Source organism: Eucalyptus grandis, chromosome 11, assembly GCF_016545825.1.
Source record: "Eucalyptus grandis isolate ANBG69807.140 chromosome 11, ASM1654582v1, whole genome shotgun sequence".
Taxonomy (NCBI): Eukaryota; Viridiplantae; Streptophyta; class Magnoliopsida; order Myrtales; family Myrtaceae; genus Eucalyptus; species Eucalyptus grandis.
In genome coordinates, this window is record NC_052622.1 from 2,778,199 (window position 1) to 2,803,745 (window position 25,547).

The window sequence follows — 25,547 nt, forward strand, 5'->3', positions numbered from 1 at the left end:
AAAAAATCAAAAAAAAAAAAAAATTCAAAAAAAAATTAATATATCAATATTGGCTATTCCACATAGGATGTTCGTCACTAACTAGATCAAACACATTAGTAGTTTCCAATCAAAATTGATTAAAATGACTAAATTGGCAAATTGTTAAGAGACTTAAGACTAAATTAATGAATTATCAAAATGTTTAAGACTAAATTTGCATAAGTTAGGTTTATGATTTAATTGACAAGTTGTCAATGGCATAATTGAAATGTTTAAGATTAAATTGGCTGCCGTACAATATATTAAGAATTTTTGGACAATTTTTGCTATGTTGGAGTGGTTTGGATGAAGAACAACACCATACTAAACCAACAGTTTTGGAATCCTCCGGAGCCTGGCATTGTCAAAATCAATATTGATGGGGCTTTTCCAATAGCGAGCAATGAGGGCGCCATAGCATGTGCATGTCGTGATCACTCCGGAACTCTAATCGATGGTTTAGCGTCCAAGCATCCTTCGAGCTGTAAACATAGATTCAAGCCCTAGTACTCACTCTCAAATATTTGCTGTAGAAAGGAAAAGCGGAAGATCACCTGCTGTTGGAATCAAACTGTCTGGTCCTTGTGCCTTGTGGAGACGGTGAACCATCTCAACTTGCCGCTGTGGGAGAGCCGAGCGTTGTTTGCGGAAAGCGCGACGCTGATCCCCTGCTTCTCCAACCTCCGAATATAGCATTGCAAAAGAGAGGCCAACTATATTGCTGATTGGGCCACTAAGGCCCATGGCCGTGGAACCTCCGGGCTTTTTCAGCTCCCCAACTTCTCTTAGATCTTCTATGTTCTTAAGCCCTAACTAAGGGTTGTCTTATTTTGCCTATTTGAATGAAATGCTACGTTTTCAGACCAAAAAAAAAAAAAGAATAAGGAGAAGATGAAGATTTGATTCATCGAGACCTTTTGCATCCAGTAGAGAGTTAGTCCTCCCTAGCACTAGCTTATTTTCCCATCATTCTGCAGTTTTTTGGTGGCTAAGACTCAAACTCGAAAGAAAATTTCAAATAAGGGCCCGAAATGCATTTATTTATTTTTTAAATAAGGATTTGAAGTTGACATTATTTCAAATAAGAACCAAAAATGACCATATCGTCTCAAATAAGGACTTTTGGCTAGCTAATGACTATTTCGACCATTAGAGAAAGGATATCTTAGTCGAAAAAATTCGAAATATATTTTTTTTTTTTTTTTCCCCTCTTCCCTCCCCCGGCCATCACTATGCCTCGTAAATGGTGCCATCACTATGCCTCGTAAATGGTTGCCAACCTCCTTACACCCTCGCCTGAGTCTAGCAACCATCGCCATGGCCAGTGGAGGGAAGAGGGAAAAAGAAAAAAGAAAAAGGGAAAAAAAATTCAAAAAAAAAATTAAAAGACAAAAATGCTCTCTAATATGCGAGATTAGGCCCTTCTTTAAGACTGATATGGCAATTTCATATTATTATTTGAGAAAACGATGGCACTTCAAGTCCTCATTTGAAACAATGTCCATTTTAGACCTTTTTTTTTAAGAAAATGAGAGCATTTTTGGCCTTTGCTTGGAATTTTTTCAGACTAAAATGAATCCACAAATTAAAGACATCCTTGGTTGATCTACACAGTTAAGCCTTTCTTTATGGATTTGACATGATGAAAATTTTATGGCTTCCATTCTTCGTGTAACTTTGGTAATTAATTGAGGATTGCAAGTATATTGTATCTACACAATAAACATATTTCCGAAACAAAGACCTACTTGTTCGGGCTTGTTTAGAACATGTTGTAAGTATTGGATTATCTCCTATGATCCCAATGTAAAGCACTAAGATGATCAATAGTCAGTAGTTTAAGAAATTTCCTTTCTCATTTGGCATTGCGTTATTCATGGGCGTAAAAACCCACTTACGCAACATATGTAATGTTTGAGCATGACAAATCATTTTCCAACTTATGATTTTTTAAAGAGACTTAAAGATTTAATCCTGAATAATAACGTTAAGAATCATACACGAAAAGAAAATAAAAGAATCCCGTAAAATATGTTCTAATTTTTATTGATCATAAGAACAGCTCCAAAAAAGCTAATGGATGCACTATCGCTCATGCCCAATTCCCATCAGAATGGCAGGGCACGATTGAGGCAAAATATTGGAAAAAGTGTTAGAATAGTCCTAAATCTATTGCATTTATGCTAGTTTAGTTTTAAAATTTTTAATGGTGCCAATTTAATCCTAATTATTTTCAAGTAATGTCAATTTAGTTTTAAACATTTTGACTTGGTGCTAATTCAGTCTTTTTGAGAAATTTTAGCCAAATCTTGCTGACATGGATATCGGCGGCGGACCGACATCGCCAATGCTAACATGAACAAATTTTAATAATATTTTGATAATTTTTCGATTTTTAATTTTCTTTCTTTCTTTTTTTTCTCTCCTTCCTTTCTTCCTCAAGTCGATGGCCAACCAATAGGAGATAGTCAACTCGTCGACCATGGGCTGGGCTGGCCTCGCTTGGCTGGGGCGAGGCTAGGCCCTAGCATGGGTTAGCCTTGCCCAAGCCAAATCTGGCAAGGTCAACCCTCGCCAGGGCCACCCTCCCTAGGGCTTGGCCTCACCCGACCATCGCCTACTGGTTGGCCACCATTTAGAGGAAGAAGAAAGGAATGAGAGAAAAAAATCATTAAAAAAAATAATAAAATAGAAAAAAATCAAAAAATCATTAAAATATTATTAAAATTTGTCCATGCCAATACGGACACGTAAGTCACCCGTAAATCAGCCAGCAAATTCTAGTCAAAATTAGCCAAAATAACTGAACTGGCACTAAGTCAAAAGATTTATGACTGAATTGGTATTATTTAAAATTTTATGACTAAATTGATACCATTAAAAGGTTTAGTATTGAATTGGCACCAGTTAAAAGATTTAAAATTAAAATGACACTATTAAAAGGTTTAAGACTAAATTGGTATCAGTACAATTGGTTTAAAACTTTTTTTTGACACTTTTCCGTAAAATATTAGTGAATTTGGTGGAGCAACTAAAGCAAAGAGAGAGAGAGAGAGAGAGAAGAGAGTGGGGGATTGGGGGGGTGGGGGGTAGGCAAGAGGGTAGAGCGTAAAAGCATGGGGAAGAGAGTGGGTTGCAGCAAAGATTTATGATGGGGATAAGCTTGGGCAATTGAGCACATTTCATGGGACGGGGGAATGATGAACGTAGGGTTCATCAATTTCCAGTCCGATCCAATTCCCAACTTTGAAAATGGAGAACCGGTCACTTTTTTTTTCATGTTTCCATCTAGATATCTAATTATTCAAAACATGGCCAGAAAAAATTCAAAGTTAGAGACAAATGCTATACTTCTATCCATATATCTTATTATCCAATTATAAACTTTTATTTCCTTGCCAACAACAAACTAAACCCACTGCTTTTTTTTCTGAAGAAATCAAAATAAAACAAAAGCATATGTAGTTGATATGATCTGCCCAATGTCCCTTTGGAATTAGAAATCGGACCACCCGAATACCAATTCCATTTTAAGAATCGGGAGCCGGACCAACACTCTTAGAATCAGAACCCAATCGGCCGATTCGGTTCGATCCAAGCGATTTTCGATTTGGGCGGTTCATTTTGGACACTACTACAATGAATGCATCCCTAGTTTCTGATAATGGCGTGGCAGTCATGAGATGTGGCAAAGTAAAAGATGGGCTCAAATGGGATAGTGAATGGGATGGGTTTTGAGGGGGTTCTTAAAAAGGCATTTAATAGAGAGAAGGGAGGCAAGGAATGATAGTGAGAATGGAGGGTCAATAGTCTCCCAAAAAATCAGAAAGTTGATATCATCTCTGTAAATGTTCCTGCATTGATGAGGCAGCGAGACATCCAAATCAGTGAATGGGCCGCGTACATTTGAAGATGAGACTTATGTTAGAGGCTTACAAAGCTAAGCTTCCTCATAACTCAATGCACCAATCTAGGACCATTATTGCGGCTGCTATACTTAGTATATGCATTCCCGATCGCAAACGCCATATCTCGCTCTCTCTCTCTCTATAATACTTTCAACCCTCTCCTTTTTGCTCCGACTGGCGGTCTTAAAAGAATCTGTACGCATGCACGTAGAAGTTCAAGTCTATATGTTCTATTTTTCACGTGAAGGCTTTATTTAATTTGGGCTTAAGGGCCGTCCGCCCAAGTTGAGCCAAGAGAGCCCGGCCCACGGGAATATGGCCCGTGGATGGGGGAGGTATAAAAGAGGGAGAGAGAGAGAGAAGATGTCTGTTGGAATTAAGAAATTACGCACGTCTTTTCTCTCCCGCGCGTTTTCTCTCTCAAAAGGAACAGTAGGCATATGGCTTCTAATTCTTCCCTTCAAGGCCTCCTCGAACATAGTCTGATTTCTCTTCCTCCATTGGCGTCGGTGTTTAATCTGTGGCTAAAAGGTACCCTCGAATATGTGGTGTGCTTTAGGATCGGTGATACGTCAATCCAGTCTTCCGCTTGAGTTTAGGGGTTCGATTTAGTGTCGAATCCAGTTTTTCGGGATCTGTCAATCCCAACATTGGTATCGAGCCCTAGTTCACGTTTTCCGATCAATTTGATGTTCTTTGATTGATTTTTGTGAAAAAAATTTGGCCCGTCTTGATCGGGACAAAAATCCCGACACCCGAGCGTTCTTCGGCCATTTTACTGAGTTTTCGTAAGTCGAAACTATTTTCTGAACAGATGGGGAGAAAGGCGACATCGAGACAAGTCTAGCGGTACGTCGTGCGCTGCCGGGAGACGCCGCACGCGCCCACACGCGCGGCCAGAAGCCGCTGCGCGTGGGCGCGACGCGCCCGGAAGCGCTGCGTCGCCCGGCCGCGTGCGCACCGCCGGGCGAGCCGGCACGCGCCGGTCCGCGGACCAACGCGTGCCGACGTCACCCAACGGTAAATAACCGCTAGGGTGACGTCATCGATGACGGTTCGCCGGACGGTCACCGGTCGGCGACCCGACCCGCGCGAGACCCGGCACACGCACGGCACGTGCCGGCTGGCGACGCGTGGCGTCGGCCAGCCCGCGCACGCGCGCGGCACGTGCCGTCGATTCGCGCGAGCCGGGCCCAGCCCGACCGGTCCGACGACCGACGACCGTTGACCGTTGACGACCGTTGACCAAAAAAGAAAGGAAAAGAATGTGTTTCTTTTTCAATTAAGTCTATGTGGATTATAATGTGATCCCTTATTTGTTCTGCATTTGTTGCAGGAACAATGCCTCCTCTGAGATTACGCGCACCTATTCGTGCAATTACCGATGAACAAAAGGATAGGCTATCTAAGTTGATAGCTGAGCTGACTGATCATCGATAGGAGAGAGGTGACTTAATTGATCATGTCCTTGAAGTCAACGGGAAAATTCAACAGGTCATATGGAAATGTCGTCCTATGTCACAGTCAGAGATGGTGCGATTTTTCATAAACACTCTTCCACCTGAATGGCAAGATGTGTTGAATCGCATATGGGATGTCAACGGAGCTGCTTCCTATAAGAAAATTGTGATGGATTTTGTAAATGAATATTACTTGTATTGTTTCAAGGGAAAAGATCAAGAAATTGAACAAAAGAGGATCTTTCCCGGTTCGTGTGCTGACTTGGTGTTAGTTGTATTGGCTGATGTATGTTAAGTGTGATTTGTGGACATATTATGTAATGATTACTACCTAATTGTGTTAATTGAAAGCATTATTGTTTTATTGGATATCTATAATATGTTGCTTTCTGTTACTGCTGGTTGCTCTGGGTAATTAGCTGTGGGTAGTTTTAGAAGTTTTTGTAGCTTCATAGAATTGGTTTTGCATAAGACAATTATATTGATGATAGTTTTAAGTTAGGATTTTGGAGGATGATTGGAAACATTGTGACCTTTTGATTCTGAAACCTTACTTGAAATTATTCATTAATATGATGGGTCTATGTAAATAGGGATGCATAAATGATAGGCATTAATAATTCGTGCATATTTGTCTCGATTTGTTCGATCAATGGCTTTAGCCACAAAGAGCATAGTTGCCGAGCTGAACAAAGGTGAAAAGCTCAATGGTGACAACTATGAAATTTGGCAAATGAAAATCCAGTATGTGCTGGAAGAGCAAGAACCACTTGAGGCTCTTGTCATGACCATGGTAGAACCCGAAGAGGGAACCACTTTGCACAAAGCACAAAAGAGACAAAGAAGCTTTTTCTGCGTGGAAAAGAATGAACTCTCTAACTCGCATCACGTTGCTGAGCAGCATGGAAAATGACGTCATGCGAGAGTTTGCGTTTTGACAATGCCAAGGAAATGTGGGAGGCATTGACAGCTAGATTTGGTCATACTTCGGTGACTAGACTTAGGCAGCTCACTATCAGGTTTGACTCTTATAAGAAGCCTCATGGTTAGACCATGAAGCAACATCTTAGAAAGATGTCAAACATGATAACTGAGCTGAGAGATGTGATATTGCTAGTATAAACACCTAGAGGGGGGGTGAATAGGCGCACAAACAATTTTTCTCAAATACGGAAGCAATTCTTAACAGATTGAAATACGATCGAGGTAAAGAGAGTAAGGAAGAGAAAATTGAACACAGGATTTATAGTGGTTCGGCTTATTCCAAGCCTACATCCACTCTTCCGCACCGAGCCCACCGGCTGGATTTCACTATGATCAAAGAGAAGTTACAGCACATGCTTTGCCTTGATTCCACAGTGTAGATGTTCTACCACACCTCCTCAAGGTCTCTCACAAATATAGACTCTCTTTTGTATACAAGTATTCGCTCAAGAGATTTATCTAAACAAATAGGAGCTTCAGACTTTGGAATTCTTCTATCGCGCACACCTCGAACAACTAAGAACGACTTCCTTATATACTCCTTTATGCCATCATACCCGTTGGACAAAATCAATTAGGAAGATTGTTCGAGCTATTAAAGGAACGTGTTGATAGCCCATCAATCCTGTTCGCCCATACAATCAGGATCTTGGTTTCCATAAATAGAACCTTCCAATAATACTTAGACAATCATCGAATCTTTAGTCATTGAATCAATCTTGATCAATCGAAAGGATTCTGATACGTCTTCTCCAGCCACGAGATCTTCTCCAGATGATAAAGTTAAATCCTGAACAAAACATTTAGTTCTGGATAACCTTTCTTCAATGGATTAGAGACTGTCAATGAGAATAGACTTTGAGTCTTGAGTGGGCTGTCCGGAAGTCTTCGAGACTTTAAGCGACGGAGAATCTGGGACTTTCAGACTAGACTGATGGATACGTTTTGTCAACTTCAAAACTCTTAATGAGGATTTCTCCAACAATCTCCCCCTTTTTTATGGTGACAAAACCTTTCTGCAGATTTGGATAACTTTGACCTGCAAAACATTTCTCAAACACATATGCATATCTTATAGAAATAAATGGCTAAAAGAATAACACTAGAATCTGCAACCACAGAAAATAGGTTAGTCCAATATATGATTTAAGCCATTCATAAGATATCAATATTGATAAATAGAAGCAAAGTCAAGTCAAATCCAAGTCTAGACAGTTTTTATCCAGACACAAAACAAAGTCAAACGAGTTCAAACCATAAACCTCAAATTAGTCCAACAAAAGTTTAATGAATGAAAAGTTTTTGAATCAAATCTCAAATCTTGCATCTCTCCCCCTTTTTGTCATCATTAAAAAGGATGAGATGAAGTTTAAGATTGCTTGGGAACGCGGACAAGCTGGATATCTTCCATAGACTGAACGATGTCTTCCGGCCTCTTAAAGTCTTCTTTCATTTGTACAACCTCCTCACTCTTGGCATTGGCCTGATTCGAATAGAGAGGGCTTGCATCTTATCATTCAATGAATAGGAAGAAGCTTGACTTTCATTCTTCAAGCTTTGAACTTCGCATCCCAAGGCATAAATCGACCTTTCATCTCCAAGAGAATATCCATGATTCTCGCGAAAATCTGCTCCATTATCGCCCGAGTACTTGCTTCGCTCGTTCGATGGAGTAAAAGCGAGACGATGGTGGATCGAAGCATAATCTCGCAGGTTTGGCGATGAAGCTTCATGACCTTCCTCCGGGAAATTGAGATGCATAAACATCTTCGGGTGGGCGAGCGATCGACTCCTTCACTTTCATCCGGATATGAAGATGTCACTCCTTTCTCCCGATCTCCCCCGTTTCCATGCCTACGGGTGGAGAAGAAATTTCCTCGGGTTCTCCTTCTCTTCTTTCTTCTTCGGGTCTTTCTTGCTCTGCTTCTTGTTCTGTTTCTCTTTCTTCTTCTTCCTTCTCCTCTGCTTCTTTCGTCTTTTGTTCCGATTCTTTCTGTGGAACAAGACGACTTAAGTTCTTCAAAGCCATTGCAGAGATGGTGATGTCTTCGTCATCATCTTCATCCTCAACGAGGAGAGCTCTTCTTCTCTTTGATGGAGCAGCCATGGGCTCCTTCCCTTTTCTCTTTTTTAGACAGAAGAGAGTTAATGAGACTTGGCATGAGTCTTCTCTTTGAATTTCTCCAATTCCTTGCTCGGTTCCTTCGAGACGCATTTTGGTCACCATTTTCAGTCCTACCACCATATGATCGCATGATCGAACACAAAAGATTTGCGGAGGCTGAATATTCGATGTCCGAATAACTTCGTAACAAGGCTTGGGTAAGGAAGTTGACCTCTGTCCTTCATCTTTGCTCTATACATGTGAAACATAACAAGTATGAGGGAGAGAAAACTTCTTTCCACGAGAGGATGGCATACATCAACTTTGCCTCGAGCTTGAAACATCGTTTTGGAAGTTGATTTCAGCCGAAGGCAATTAATCACAGTCTTGTGAAGCAAGATGTTGAATGCATTCATCCTTGAGTAGGTGATCTTCTCTTTGTTCTCTGTCCTTCACCAGTTCAAGTGTGGCCCGAGCAATTGAAACTTTAATCGGTTGATATCTGCCTCTCTCAACTTCTAACACATCTGCCAGCATATTCATATCCACAACATAATCTTGTTCTTTGACGCTGAAGGAAAATCTATTCGCATCTAAAAAGCTAAGATTTGAATAGAAATATGCAGTCAATTCAGCATAAGCCTCAGTTGAGTTAGAACAGAACTTTTCAAGTTGAAGATAAGCGAACTTTTCCCTCAAGTTCACTTTCACAAAGATCCGAAAAGCAAAGTCCACACTCCTAGGGTTTATTACCCCACGCTTCAGCAATTTCGAGTACAGATCCTTTTGTTCCTTTGATCCGAACAAATCTCCCTTTTTCCTTGAATGTCACCCCGCAATACCCATTTTCGGTTGAAATAGACCGAACAGATTGTCATCATCATTCCCATCTACAGATTCGACCCCCAGTCACGATGATCACTTGGGATATTCGCAAGGGTTTCCTCAGCCACCCCTCTACGAGCGATTCCCAAACTTTCCATCTTTTTCAGAAAGATATATTCGTTCCTATATCCTTTTTCTTTAACAAAATCATCAACAAAGCTCAAAGGAGTACGAATTCCTTTTAAAGCACGATATAGCTTGTAAATAAAAGCAGGCTTTTGAACTCTTACGAGTCCGGCTTCCTCGATGATTTCTTCCCGATGAACAACGCCTTGAGGACTAGATGGTGGAGAATGATCTTTGCTGAGAATGTTGTGGGCTCGGTTCCGATCTGGAGTAACTTCATCTTCGTAAGATCGAAGTGCGTAGGCCCCTACTCATTCTCTGTGGTCCCCGCTTTGCGATTCTTGAGGACTTTCGCGAAGATGACATCTTTCTCGGTGTTTGGAAGATTCCTTGCTTGACTTTCCAGAAAAGATGACAACTTTTTGAAGATTGAGCGAAGAAGACAAACGGGAGTGGAGGATCGATGCTTTCTAGGGTTTTTGAGAGTAAAGTGAATAGAAAAGTGAAGAGAAATCGATAGTGCTCGTTCGGTTAAAAAGAAGAGTAAACGAATCGTCACAAAGGAAATAAAAATATGCCTTTTCAAAATAACTGTTTTTATCCGTAAAAATAGCTATTTCAAAAATAACTTCCCTTTTGAAAATGAATCGATGCAATATTTACGGTAATTAAATATAGCAACAATTTAAACATAGTCGATGATCGTACCTTTTCAAGATAAGATTGGAGAGAGAAAGACTTACGGAGTCGAAGGTCGAGCCAAGGCGTTGATAAAGTCTTGTAAGCTCGAGTCGAAAGTCTTTAGACTTTGATATCTTCATACCTCAAAATGTTGAGTCTGGTCCGTATAGACTCAAATTGATTTTTTCTCCAAAGGCTTTGTGAGTATATCAGCCAGTTGATTCTTTGAGTCAACAAATTGGATTGAAACATCTCCATTTTGAACATGATCTCTAATAAAGTGATGTCGAATCTCTATATGCTTTGCTCTTGAGTGGAGAATTGGATTTTTGGTGAGGTTGATAGCGCTTGTGTTGTCGCAATTAATCTCCGTGCATGAGTCTTCAATTTCAAAATCTCTTAGCTGTTGTTTTATCCATAGAATTTGCGAACAGCAGCTTCCAAGAGCTACATACTCTGCTCGTTGTTGAAAGAGACACAAGTACTTTGTTTCCTTGAAAACCAAGACACATTCTACTTCCAAGCAGCGGCAAGTTCCTGAAGTGCTCTTTCTATCAACTCGCAACCGGCCAGATCTGCGTCGAATATCCCGGAAGTTTAAAGTCTCCCTTCTTAGGATACCAAAGACCGATGCTTGATGATGAAGCGACGTATTTAATGATGCGTTTCGCAGACCGAGATGAGATTCTCTAGGATCGATTGAAACCTAGCACGAGATGCAAACACTCAACAAAATATCAGGTCTAGAAGCAAGTAAGATAAAGAAGTGATCCAATAATGCTCTGTATGACTTTTGATCAACTTTCTTCCCTTCTTCATCTTTGTCTATCTTTAAAGAACTTGACATTGGTATGTCGGTCTTTTTGCAATTTTCAGTCCAAACCTTTTGACAAGATCATTAACATATTTTTCTTGAAAAATAAAAGTTCCTTCCTTCAATTGTTTTATTTGAAGACCAAGAAAGAATGTTAATTCTCCCATCATACTCATTTCAAACTCATCCCGCATAGACTTTGAAAATTTCTTGCACTGAGACTTTCATTAGAGGATCCAAAAATAATATCATCCACATATATTTGAACAAGTAAGAAACTTTTGTTTTCCTTCCGATAAATAAAGTCGTATCTACTTTACCTTTGACAAAACCATTTTGTAATAGGAAATTACTTAACTGTCGTACCAAGCCCGAGGTGCTTGCTTTAAACCATACAAAGCCTTTTCGGTCCAAGACCGAGTCCGGCTTCTTTGGGTCTTCAAACCCGGCGGTTGTTCCACATAAACTTCCTCATGGATAAATCCATTTAGGAAGGCGCTTTTGACGTCCATTTGGAATAACTGAAATTCTTATAACAAGCAAACGCAAGTAATAGTCGAATAGCTTCTAACCTTGCCCTTTGGAGCGTAAGTCTCATCATAGTCTATTCCTTCTTCTTGCGTATATCCCTTGGCCACGAGTCTTGCTTTATTTCGTACGACTTTCCCTTTTCTCGTTCATCTTGTTCGAACACCCATTTGGCTCCAATAACGGTTTTACCTTTTGGTTTGGATGTCAATTCCCGGACATCATTTATGCTTTGAACTGCTCGAGCTCTTCTTGCATAGCTTCAATCCAAATTTCATCGATAAAGCTTCTTCTATGCTCTTTGGTTCAATTTCGAAACGAGAGCCAAAGCACTAGACTCTTCTCGCCTTTTGGATCTGGTGCGAATTCCTTCATTCATTTCGCCGATTATAAGATCTTTGGGATGATTGGACTTATGCTTCCAAGTTACTTGTTGATTTGTCGGTTGATGATCTCTTTCTTTATTTGGATCTTCACTAACAACCCGATGCTGGTTTTCAGTCCGAGATGCTTCTTGAGTTGTAGACTTTGGAGGGTCAGGGAGCAGGTTCGGACTCTTCTTGATGAGTCGACTTGATTCATCTTGCGTTGAGTCTTGAAATTTGACATTCATTGACTCCTCTACGGATCGACTCTTCTTGTTATAGACTACGTAAGCTTTGCTTGAAGTAGAATATCCAAGGAAGATACCTTCATCCGATCTTTCTTCAAACTTACCAACTCGATCTTTTGCATTTTCAATATAAAACATTTGCAACCAAATACATGAAAGTATGAAACAATAGGCTTCTTTTCTTTGAATAACTCATAAGGGGTTTTTTGAAGAATAGATCTTAAGAAGACTCTATTGATGATATAGCAAATTTGTTGAAACGACTTCAGCCCAAAATCAAGAAGAAATTTTACTTTCAATTAAAAGAGTTCTAGCCATTTCTTGAAGAGATTTGTTCTTTCTTTCCACAACTCCATTTTCTTGAGGAGTATATGGAGAGGAAAACACATGATTACGGCCAGATTCATCACGAATTTTGTAAAATCTTGATTTTCAAATTCACCTCCATGATCTGTTTTTATACAAGAGATTACACATCCCTTTTCATTTTGAACCTTTTTAGCAAATTTTTCAAAATACGAAAAGGTTTCGAACTTACTTGAAAGGAAATATACCCAAGTAAAACGGGAGTAATCATCAACAATTACTAGGCAATACTTCTTACCCCCAATACTTTGAGTTCTGGTTGGTCCGAAGAGATCCATATGCAGCAACTGCAGTACATGATTAGTAGAGACATAGTTTATTGGTTTAAAAGAATTTCTTACCTGCTTTCCCAGAATACATGGAGTGCATGAATCAGTCTTTTGGTATGTCAATTTGGGTAGACCTCGAACAAGATGCTTTGATGAGATTTTGGCTAATTGCTTCATGTTGACATGACCAAGCTTTTTGTGCCATAAGCTTGCTTCATCTTGAATTGAGATAAGACATTGCGATTCATTTGGTTTCACATCCGGAAGATAGATATTTCCATGTCTTCGACCCGGGAAAGATTGAGTAGAGTCTTTGCGATTCCGTAACATGTTCCTTCTTGAAAGAAGATCTTGAAACCAGTATCACACAATTGACTAATCTTTGAGAAGATTGTAATTGAGTCCTTCCACTAAGGAAACATTACTTATTGTGAGAGTTCCAATTTTCACGGTTCCAAATACCACAATACTTCCTTTGATGTTTCCTCTGAATGAAACTTTTCCACCATTTACTTGAGCAGGCTTTATAAAGCAATTTGAGTCTCTGTCATGTGTCTTGAGCATCATTTGTCAAGATACCACTTTACCTGTTTCTTGATGGAGACTGTATTTAATAAAGAGTCTCAAGCTTTCTTTGGTACCCAAATTTTCTTGGGTCCTTTGGTGTTAGTAAGATAAACAATATTAGCCCATACTTTCTTAATAGGTTTCCATACCATAGGACACTCTTTTTCAAAGTGATCCGGACTGTTGCACTTAGAATATCTGAGAGCATTTCTACCTACAGGTTTTACAAAGACTTTCTTGAAGTGATTTTTGTAAACCTCACTCGAAAGCCTTTTCTTAATTCTTTCTTTTACTTTAGGAAAATCAATCAATGGAATTGTTTCTTTGTCATACCTAGACCAGAATTATTGAAGTAAGGTCTTTGTCTTTGAAAGAATTTTCTCAAGTTTTTCAGACCCTATAGAAAATTTCTTTGATATATTTGATAAGTCTGTTTTTAAGAAAGCATTTTCTTTTTAAAAGATTTCCTTCATTTTCTCTAAGATTGGAAACGAGACAAGTCTAGACTTTTAACTCTTTCGATAAAACATTTTCCTTTTGTTTTAGAGCTGAGTTTTCTTTTTCAGTTTGGAAATACTTTTGAGAGAAGTCTTAAGACTAAAGCATAGTTCATCAATATATTTAGAAACCTTGACAGGAATTTTAAAATTACTTGCCTCAAATTCACTATCTGAGTCTGATCCGAGTCGATCCAAAGTCCGAGTACGATTGTGCCATCGGACATAGATTTGCATATTCATTATCACTTTCTTCACACTCGTATCACTCCGGGTTTCAGCTTTGAGAGCTTTTCGAAATTTTTCAGCTTTTCATCTCTTCTTCTTGAAGAGGACGGTTGGATACGATGTGTCCATTTTTCTTGCATTCAAAGCATACTACATCTTTATTTGGTTCCTCATCATCACAGACTTGGTCTCGCTGTCTTTGAAAGCCTTGTTTCTTTAAGTTGAACCTTCTTCCTTTTCTATTTAGTTTCTGAATCTTCTTATCATGAGAGCAAGCTCCTCATCGTCCATATCATCTTCAGAATCTGTAACATCAAAATCATCATTTGATTTTAATGCAATGGATTTCTTACCTCTTGGATTTTCATCTTCATTGATCATTTCCACTTCATAGGACTGAAGAGTTCCAATCAGCTCATCAACAGATAGTGGCATAATTCTCTGCGTCTCTCTTATCGAAGTCTTTATGTGATTCTAATCCTTGGAGAGTCCACGCAGTAGCTTGTTTACCTTCATGGGATCAGAAGTTGGTTGACTTTGATTTTCAAGACCATTCACAATATCGTAAAACGACTAAACATGTCGATATTGATTCTCTGGTTTCATTCTAAAGGCTTCATATTGACCAAGAAGAATGTTGATTCTTGTTTCCTTCACTCGATCTATTCCTTCATAGGTGATATGCAATCTGTCCCAAACTTCTTTTGCTGTACCACAAGAAGATATTCTATTATACTCGGTTGGTGATAAAGCACAATATAAGGAGTAAATTGCTTTTGCATCGAGTGTTTGTCTCTTGGTTATTTCTTCCCGAGACATTCCGCGGGTTTCTTCAAGTATCTTTTCCTCTTTCGAGACCCGATGCGTGGTAGGAGTAATTCTTTTTCTACAACGTCCCATTCGGAGGATCCTTTGATCGTAGGAAAGCTTTCATCTTGTTTTTCCGGATGTTGTAATCCTTTCCATCAAAGTAAGGTGGTCTGGTATTGCTTTGCCCTTCCATCGCCCCCCGGTGCTAGCATACTAGCCATGGATCTTTTACTATGAAGTAAAACACTTCAAATAAAGTAAGTACACGAGTGCTCGATACCAATTGATATTGCTAGTATAAACACCTAGAGGGGGTGAATAGGCGCACAAACAATTTTTCTCAAATACGGAAGCAATTCTTAACATTGAAATACGATCGAGGTAAAGAGAGTAAGGAAGAGAAAATTGAACACGGGATTTATAGTGGTTCGGCTTATTCCAAGCCTACGTCCACTCTTCCGCACCGACAGCCCACCGGCTGGATTTCACTATGATCAAAAGAAAAGTTACAAGCACAGCTTTGCCTTGATTCCACAAAGTGTAGATGTTCTACCACACCTCCTCAAGGTCTCTCACAAATATAGACTCTCTTTTGTATACAAGTATTCGCTCAAGAGATTTATCTAAACAAATAGGAGCTTCAGACTTTGGAATTCTTCTATCGTGCACACCTCGAACAACTAAGAACGACTTCCTTATATACTCCTTTATGCCATCATACCCGTTGGCACTTACCAAAGGAATTCCTCCAATCTACCCGTTGGATGAGAATCAATTAGGAAGATTGTTCGAGCTATTAAAGGAACGTGTTGATAGCCCATCAATCTCGTTCGCCCATACAATCGGGATCTTGGTTTCCATAAGTAGAACCTTCCAATAATACTTAGACAATCATCGAATCTTTAGTCATTGAATCAATCTTGATCAATCGAAAGGATTACGATACGTCTTCTCCGACCACGAGATCTTCTCCGGATGATAAGGTTAAATCTGAACAAAACATTCGAGTTCTGGATAACCTTTCTTCAACGGATTAGAGACCTGTCAATGAGGATAGACTTTGAGTCTTGAGTCGGCTGTCCAGGAAGTCTTCGGACTTAACCGCGAGTCCGCGGACTTTCGGACTAGCGATGGATACGTTTTGTCAACTTCAAAACTATTCATGAGGATTTCTCCAACAAGATGCTGGCCATGTCCTCACAGATGAGCAGCAGGTGCAAGCAGTGATTCGTTTCTTGCCTCAAAGTTGGGAGCACATGAAGGTGCACCGACTCACAATGAAAATATCAAAACCTTTGAGGATGCAATGCGTCATCTTGAGCTGGAAGAGGACCTTTGTTGGCGGCTAAGCGGATCTTGAACTCATCATGCTAGTTCTAGCTCAAATGGAGCTTCGAGCTCCAAGCGTAAGCGCCCTAACTGGTTTGATAAGGGAAAAGACAAGGAAGAAGCAGGTCATTCAGGCAAGAAACCCAAGTCTAACCAACATGAAAGAGGGAAGCGTCCCCACATGAAGAAGCTTGCAAGGGTGAAATGCTACAACTGTGACAAGAAGGGTCACTATGCTCGCGACTGTCGTGAGCCAAAGAAGGTATGCACCCCTTGTACTTTTCAGAACTTTACTTATGTGTCGAGTTCTGTGTTCTTAACTGAGTCTAATCCTTTATGGACTGTGGATTCAGGAGCGACGGACCATGTAGCGAAGGATAGAGGATCCTTCGTGGAATTCGACGAGTACCAAGCGGAACTAAGTTGATCTATGTGGGAAACAACTCCGAGCTGAAGTGAAAGGAATTGGCACATGCCAACCGAATATGCGTGGTGGACGCACTTTGTTCCTTCATGATGTCTTGTATGCTCCGGAGATTCGTCGGAATTTAGTGTCTGTATTAGTGTTGGTTAAATTAGGTTTTAATATGAACTACGTAATAGAGGTGTGAATTTGTTTTTGGATACAAATTACTATGGTTGTGGTTATTTTCTGGATGGTTTTATTGTATTAGATATTGATTATGTTAATGCTAATGTTTGTTATTCCCTTCTCACGTCTCCTAATAAATATGATAATGATGTGAATGTGTGGCATGCTAGATTTGGTCACATTGGCCAACAGCGTATGAATAGACTAGCCAAAGAGGGCTTGTTGGGCAATATTGAAAAAGTCCATATGTAAGCATTGCCTAGAAGGGAAAACGATAAGGAAACCATTTGGAAAAGGAAAAAGAGCTGAATTTCCTCTGCATTTAATCCATTCTGATGTATGTGGTCCAATGAATGTGAAAGGAAGGCATGGGGCTGTTTATTTCATCACTTTTATAGATGATTATACTCGATACGGATATGTCTATTTGATTTCTCATAAATCTGAAGCAATAAGTTGTTTTAAAAGGTTTATGAACTTGGTAGAGAATCAATTAGACAAGAAAATAAAAGCATTGAGATCCGATCGAGGTCGAGAATATTTATCGATGAGTTCAGAAAATTATGTGATGAAAAAGGAATAGAAAGACAGTTGTCTATTCCATATACTCCTCAACAAAATGGTGTTGCGGAGAGAAGAAACAGAACCCTACTGGAAATGGTTAGGTCCATGATGGCGCATGCTAACTTACCCATTACCTTTTGGAGTGATGCGTTGTTAACTGCTGCCTATATACTTAACCGGGTGCCTTCCAAATCAATTACTTCCACTCCATATGAGTTATGGAAAGGTAGAAAACCGGACTTAAGTTTTCTTAAGCCATGGGGTTGTGCTGCCTATACACATGAGTCCTCTCACAAGTTTGGGAAATTGGGTCCGGAGGAAAGAAGAGTATTTTCATAAGATACTCGAAACACTCGAAAGGGTATGTGTTCATTGGTGAGCAGGAAAGTGGGAGTATAACTGAATTTGAATCACGAGATGTCACATTCTTAGAAGATGAGTTTCCTAAGAAGGGCGAAATAGGGGAAGATCACTCCCTATTTGAAACCTTGGATCAAGATAATGACCTTAGTGGACTTCATCCAAGTGGGAGCACAAATGGGAATGATGTGCAAAGTGTACAATCTCCCATACGGCGAACAAGTCGCCAAAGTATTCCTCATCGACGTTTTGACATTGAAGGGGAGACTTTTATGGTTGCTCCACAAGATGAGGATGAGCCAAGAAATATTAATGAGGCTCTGAATTGCCCTAGTAAGGAAAAATGGATTCATGCAATGGAAGAGGAAATGGAGTCAATGAGATCAAACCAAGTCTGGAAACTGGTTGATCTTCCAAAGGGACGCAGAGCTATTAGGAACAAGTGGGTTCTCAAAATAAAGCGAATGGCTGATGGCTTGATTGAAAGGCATAAGGCTCGCCTTGTGGCGAAGGGGTACAATCAACGGGGAAGGAATTGATTATGAAGATACGTTTTCTCGTAGTGAGATTTACCTCGATTCGCATTATTCGGCAATAGTGGCTAGTCTCGGATCTTGAATTACATCAAATGGATGTAAAGACTGCTTTCCTCAATGGAGAATTAGAGGAAGAAATATATATGGAACAACCTGCTGGTTTCATAGTGAAAGGCCAAGAAGAAAAAGTATGTCGACTTTTGAGGTCGATATATGGTCTTAAGCACGATCATCAAGACAATGGTATATACGTTTTCATAATGCCATAATGGCATATGATTTTACAATGATTGATGAGGATCATTGTGTATATATCAAAATATCCAAGGATCAATTTGTGATCATATCATTATATGTTGATGATATACTAATTGCTGGAAGCAATATGGAGTTTGTTAAGACTGTCAAGAGTTGGTTGTCTTCCAACTTTGAGATGAAGGATATGGGTGAGGCTGCATACATTATTGGAGTTAACATTTTGAGAGATCGTTCGAAGAGATCGTTGTCTCTTTCGCAAGAAACCTATATAAATAAGGTTCTTGAACGATTTCGTATGCAAGACTGTAAACCTATAGACACTCCTATTGCAAAAGGTGAAGGATTGAGCCATAGACTGTGTCCAGGGACTCCACAAGAGAAGGAACAAATGAAACATGTTCCTTATGCTAGTGTTGTTGGGAGCTTGATGTATGCTATGATGTGTACAAGACCCGACATATGTTTTGCAGTTGGAATGGTGAGTAGATACCAATCCAATCCAGGTCCAAAGCACATTGGAAAGCCGTCAAGAGAATACCGAGGTATCTCGAAGGGAACTGCTGATTTCAAGTTGAATTACCAAGGAAAGGATCTGCGACTTGAAGGCTATTCAGATGATGATTGGGGAGGAGATTTAGATGAAAGAAAATCTACCTTTGGATTTGCTTTCTTACTGAACAATGGCGTCATATCATGGAGCAATAAGAAGCAAACGTGCATAGCTTTGTCCACGATGGAAGCTGAGTTCGTGGCGTTATTAGCAGCAGTGCAAGAAGGAGTTTGGCTTAAGAGATTCTTGGATCATTTAGGTGTTATTGAGAAAGCTGCAAATCCATTGTTGGTTAACTGTGATAGCCAAGCAGCTATAGCATACACCAAAGATCCAAAATATCATGGCAAGACCAAACATATAGATACCAAGTATAACTTTGTGAAAGATATGGTTGCACGAAAGGATGTGAACTTACAGTACATATCTACGCATAGAATGGTAGCAGATCCTATGACAAAGCCAATACCTAGAGATGTGTTTTGTGGTCATGTAAAATCTCTAGGATTGCGTAGAGTCGATGATGTACTTGGATATTGTATTTTCCCTGAGTTATTCACATCAATGAACTTGTGTTGTTTCATTATTAATGCCTATGAATCTTTGTATGATCTGTATGCATCTTAATGCTTAGTGCATTATTTTAAGTTGAAGAAGTATGTCGGACAGATAAAAGATTAGCCCACTCACACGGGTAATCGCCTCTATTTACTGTGTGATAAATAGAGATGAGACTGTTTTTAAGCTTATTATCTAGGTGATAATCGAGAGCTCAAGCTTAAAATACGTATGTCGCCTTAACTAAGTGTTAAGATGAGGACATAATACTTACTATGTCTGAAAGTAAAATACCCAACATATTTTACTTTATCTGTCTAAGATGTCAGATGTGAGTTCTGATGAATTTTTGTAAAAAGAGTAGATACGTGAACTCAAGTTAGACATTGGGTATGTCTGAACTATCATCTGTACGGTATTGAAAGGTATAGACATACGCTCCATGGGAAAGGAGTTAATACCGTAATACGTATTTCATACTACGTATGCATGAGACGACCAATAAGAGTGGCAAAAAGTTTGATTTCAACTTTTATGACGTGTGAGACTCTTGAGGAAAAGAGTTCCTCAATTTTTTAAGTCCCCTCATGACTCTTACTTATTCTCAAGATTTCTATTTATTGTTTGCTATCTTAAGGTGTTGCTAATGGTCATGAGATGATTCGATCTAATGGGGCATTTCTAGAAAAGCAAGCTGGACTAAAATTGAGAGTTTGAAGGAAAGAGGAAGATCGATTATGGAGAATCACATTGTGGTTTTGTATTCACTGGTCGACCAATTATGAGTGTCTTTGTGATAATTATAATTGTGAATACAATATATATATATATATATATATATATATATATATATCATGTTTAAAAGAGATCAAGAGAGATATAACATGTGATCGATCGATCTAGGGTACTACATACTAAATCTACTCAAAGTGTGACGCCCAATTATGAGCTGCTACATATTCCTAACAGATGTATAGCAACAAGCTCTCAAAGTATCTGGTCGCACGGATTATTCACCCGGTATGAAAGTTGAAGAGAGGTAAAGAGAATCATGTTCGGCCCACCATGTGCGAGTGGGAGATGAAGGCTTTATTTAATTTGGGCTTAAGGCCCGTCCGCCCAAGTTGGGCCAAGAGAGCCCGGCCCACGGGAATATGGCCCGTGGATGGGGGAGGTATAAAAGAGGGAGAGAGAGAAAGAAGATGTCTGTTGGAATTAGAAATTACGCACGTCTTTTCTCTCCCGCGCGTTTTCTCTCTCAAAAGGAACAAGTAGGCATACGGCTTCTAATTCTTCCCTTCAAGGCCTCCTCGGATCGAACAGAGTTTGATTTCTCTTCCTCCATTGGCGTCGGTGTTTAATCTGTGGCTAAAAGGTACGCTCGAATCTGTGGTGTGCTTTAGGATCGGTGATACGTGTTAGAATTCTCGGGCTTGTCTTCCGCTTGAGTTTAGGGGTTCGATTTAGTGTCGAATCCAGTTTTTCGGGGATCTGTCAATCCCAACATCACGTTTTTCTCTTATAGGCAAGTGATCTTATGAATCAACCAAGTACCAGTGAGAAAACGTAACGTTGCATCTCGTTTGATCCACATGCTTGGGACGAGATTTTTCATTTTAGGAGGAAATGTATGTTCATTTCCTCACAAATGGATCCAGAGCGGAAAGAAAGGATCTTTCCCTCTTCAGCTGTTTTTTCTATCTAACACACCTTTTATCGGTATAGCATGGTTCTCGATTGGACTTGTCTAAGAGACAAAGTGCAATGCTAGAATGTTCATCTCATATATTTTCATGAACCTCAGCTCACAAAATTAACCCATTGAAGCAAGTCACAAAAAAATTCGGTTGATGAGAGAACTTAAAATCGTGCTGACCCAACACAAAGAATTTTTGGAAAGTCCTAAGGGCTAAAATCAGGGGCAGAGACTTGAAGAAATAGTAGTTTCTGTTATTGTCTTATGATCTCTCTTGTACAGATTGTATATAAAGATATTACAAGAGCCCTAAATTAGGGATGATTGAGGATGCTTAAGGTAAGTAGAGAAATTACGGGAATAATATCAACAATATCTTAAATTAGATACAAGAGATAAGATTGCTGACTAGGAACGTTATCAAGACTTTGTCTGTTGTCGTGCAAATACATTCCATTAGTATAAGATGCAATACTAATTATGATCATTTGAGTGTCAATTATAATAGGATATTGTATAAGTGACACTTCACATATAACTCAAACTCCAGTGGGTGTTCTCTCTTTCTCTGTGAAAATCAAGAAACTTACGGGATAATACATGTTGATGGTCATCGAGTCGATTGTGTAGTATATTTTTTCTCCCAAAAAAAGAAAAAGACTCCGACGTATGCTACAGGATCATTTTTTGTAAATATATAAGAGCAAAAAACTCTCTTTCGATTCAACTGGTAATGTTCAGATTACTAGCCTCCCTCATATTCTCTTCGAGAACTTCCTGATAACAATAAGAAACGTCAAGCACTTCAGACCAACTACCCACTATGAATTCCCAGGCCTCTAATATTCCGAAAGCGCTCCAGTAGTTTTGCATCAAGTGCAAAGGTTGACATCAACCTTTCATTATATCTAACATTGAACATGAGCATTTCATTAAATCATCCCTCGTAGTGATTTCATCCTGAGCTTCTCATTGTTTAAAAGGTGCCTTCGGCATCGGTGCATTGGACAAGAAGCTCCTAAACAAAGCGTATGCCTGAGAGGGGAGATACGTCGGCACTTCATGTCCCGGTCCCATCACAGCGACGAAAGTTTTATTGAATCGTGATTGACCATATGAAACCATTCCTTAAACTGATTTCAATAGCACTTACCCAATCGTTATGGTTCCAGGGGGACCATTTATTCTGTACCTTCAACTTTAGTGCCGCAATGTTGCGTCAGGTTGATGACAATGGAACAGTTGCATCTGTTGTCCCACTACTCAAGAAAAGACAATAATCCATGGAATGTCAACACTCGACACCACTAAATTGCTGTAAGAGAATAGACACCTTTGTGATGAAATAGAAGAAACGTATATTTCTGCATATGAATGTGCAGCAACTATATCGATTAAATCCATTGTAGGTATGTCTCAAGTCTTTATTGCATGTGCTGTGATACAGTCTTGTTTCGGGTAACTCGTTACACATCACCTATCTATCCAAATCCGCAAGTGAGTCCCTATGAGTTCTTTAAGGATTGGCAGGACCGATGATTTTGTGTCGCGTTTGCTGTATCTGATTTGGACATTACATTCATTGCATAAACCAAATCAAAAGATTAATCTCCCAATGTTTCACATGCCCTTGATTTGAACAAGGTTCTTGTCTCATGACCAAGACCTGCAGAGTGTAGTTTAATGGAATATCGGAGGTGTCGACATGGAAGGACTCTTGAACCTCTTTCCTTTTCATGTACTTCATAGTGTCAGTCTCCAGGCAGAAATTATCCCCATTTCTATATATCAAATCCTGGTTCCACAGAAAAACAATGGACAAGAGGGACCCCTGAGCGCCTAAAAGTTGGCGCGAAATAACACTTAAGCCGCCAAAAGTTCTGAAATGTCCTTTAAGTCCAAAATCGGAGAAAAATTGATCACTTGAGTGCGAATCCGCGAAAATGCCAACGTGGCATTTTTCGGCGAACCGAGCCCAAAACGACGTCGTTTTTGCACTCGACATGGCAAAATAATGCAAAAACGACGTCGTTTTTTACTCATGTGATAAAAAAATAATATAAAAATTAAATAAATTAAATTTAAAAATAGATTTAGTTAAAATATTACAAAATAATAACTTTAATAGTTAAAATATTAAAAAATTAATAAATTTAAAACTACATTTAGTTAAAATATTAAAAATAATAATTTTAAAATTAAATTTAATTAAAATATAAAAAATTAATAATTTTAAAATTAAAAAAATTTTATTTTTTAAAAAAATTAATAATTTTAAAATTAAAAAATTTTATTTTCTTAAAAAAATAATAATTTTAAAATTAAAAAATTTTATTTTTAAAAAAATAATTTTAAAATTAAAAATTTTATTTTTTTAAAAATAATAATTTTAAAATTAGATTTAGTTAAAATATTAAAAAAATAAATTTAAAAATAAATTTAGTTAAAATATTTTAAAATAAAAATTTTAAAATTAGATTTAGTTAAAAATTAATAAAATTTAAATTTAAATTTAGTTAAAATATTTAAAAATAATTTTAAATTTAAAAAAATTAAAAAATTAAAAAAATTATCAAAATTTTATAAATTAATAAAAAGGAGGGCCGGTGGCTGAGGGTAGCCTCACCACCCCCTTCTTTTAATTTCTTTAATTTTAAAATTATTATTTTTTAATATTTTAATTAAATTTAATTTTAAAATTATTATTTTTAATATTTTAACTAAATCTAATTTTAAAATTATTATTATTTTAATTTTTTTAATTTTTTTATTTTTTAAAGTTATTATTTTTTAATATTTTAATAAATTATTTTTAAAATTATTTTTTTAATTTTTTTAACTAAATCTAATTTTAATTTTTTTGAAATTTTTAACTAAATCTAATTTTAAATTTTTAAATTTGTTTCTATTTTTTTTATTTTTTAATTTTTAAAATTATTATTTTTAATATTTTAACTAAACTTAATTTTAAAATTATTTTTTAAATTTTTTAACTAAATTTATTTTTAAATTTTTTAAATTTATTTTAATTTTTAAATTTTAAATTATTAATTTTAATATGTTAACTAAATTTTATTTTTAAATTATTATTTTTAAATTTTAACTAAATCTAATTTTAAAATTATTATTTTTAATTTTTAGTTTTTAAAATTATTATTTTTAATATGTTAACTAAATTTTATTTGAAAATTATTTTTTTAAATATTTTAACTAAATGAAATTTATATTTTTTTATATTTTAACTAAATTTAATTTTAAAATTATTTTTTTAATATTTTAACTAAATTTAATTTTAAATTTATTATTGTTTTTTATATTTTAACTATTAATTTTTTTTGTAATATTTTAACTAAATCGAATTTTAAATTTAATTTTTAATTGTTATATTATTTTTTGCCATGTTAACCCAAAGCGACGCTGTTTTCGCATTATTTGTCATGTCAGCATGCAAAACGTCGTCGTTTTGGGTTCACTTCGCCGGAAATTCATCGGAAAAATGCCACGCGCCTTTTGGCAGGAGTGACACTTAAGTGATCCGTTTTTTTTTCGAATGTGACATTTCAAGTGTACCTTTCGTAACTTTTGGCACTTAAGTGTCCATTTCGCGCAACTTTTTGACTTCAAGCGTTCTTATCCCGAAAAACAATGGATAAACTTTGAAGCTATTCTATACATTTCTTTTCTTCCCTCCGAAAAAAAGTTTGGGAGCTATCTCACCTGTGGGGAGTTATTCCCACATGGTCTCACATATATGTTATATCCATTTACATCTCCAATTTCATTTGTGTTTGCTTCAATCCACGCCTTCGGGATCTCCATCCACAGTGCAAAAGTTCCTCATATTTTCGTACGTAGTGTCTGAAATAATCTCGTGATTCCAAAAGTACTCATACCTTCCAGGATCTCCAGTTGCTGAGTCGAGAGTAGGATTTCCAAACTAAAATTTTTCTCCAACAAAATTGTGCTCAACCGGAGATTCTACTTCAGTAGTGAAAAGAATCTACTTCAACTGGAGATTCCATGTCTATTATCTCACAAAGAATCCCTTAAGATTGATTATCGGTCGCATGATATCATTGTTTTGATTTGCAATCACTCTAGCGAGTTAGGGAACATAATGACCTAAGACAAAGGTCCACAGAGCTCGTGAGTGACATAACCTATACTGTTTAAGTAGGATCATTAGGGTCACTGTTGACAAATACACATACCTGCATAGCTCTCTCCGGCAAGATAAAAGTCGCTGTACCTGAATTTTGGGAAGACCCGAAGCCATTTATTCAGAAATGCATAATTGTCCACG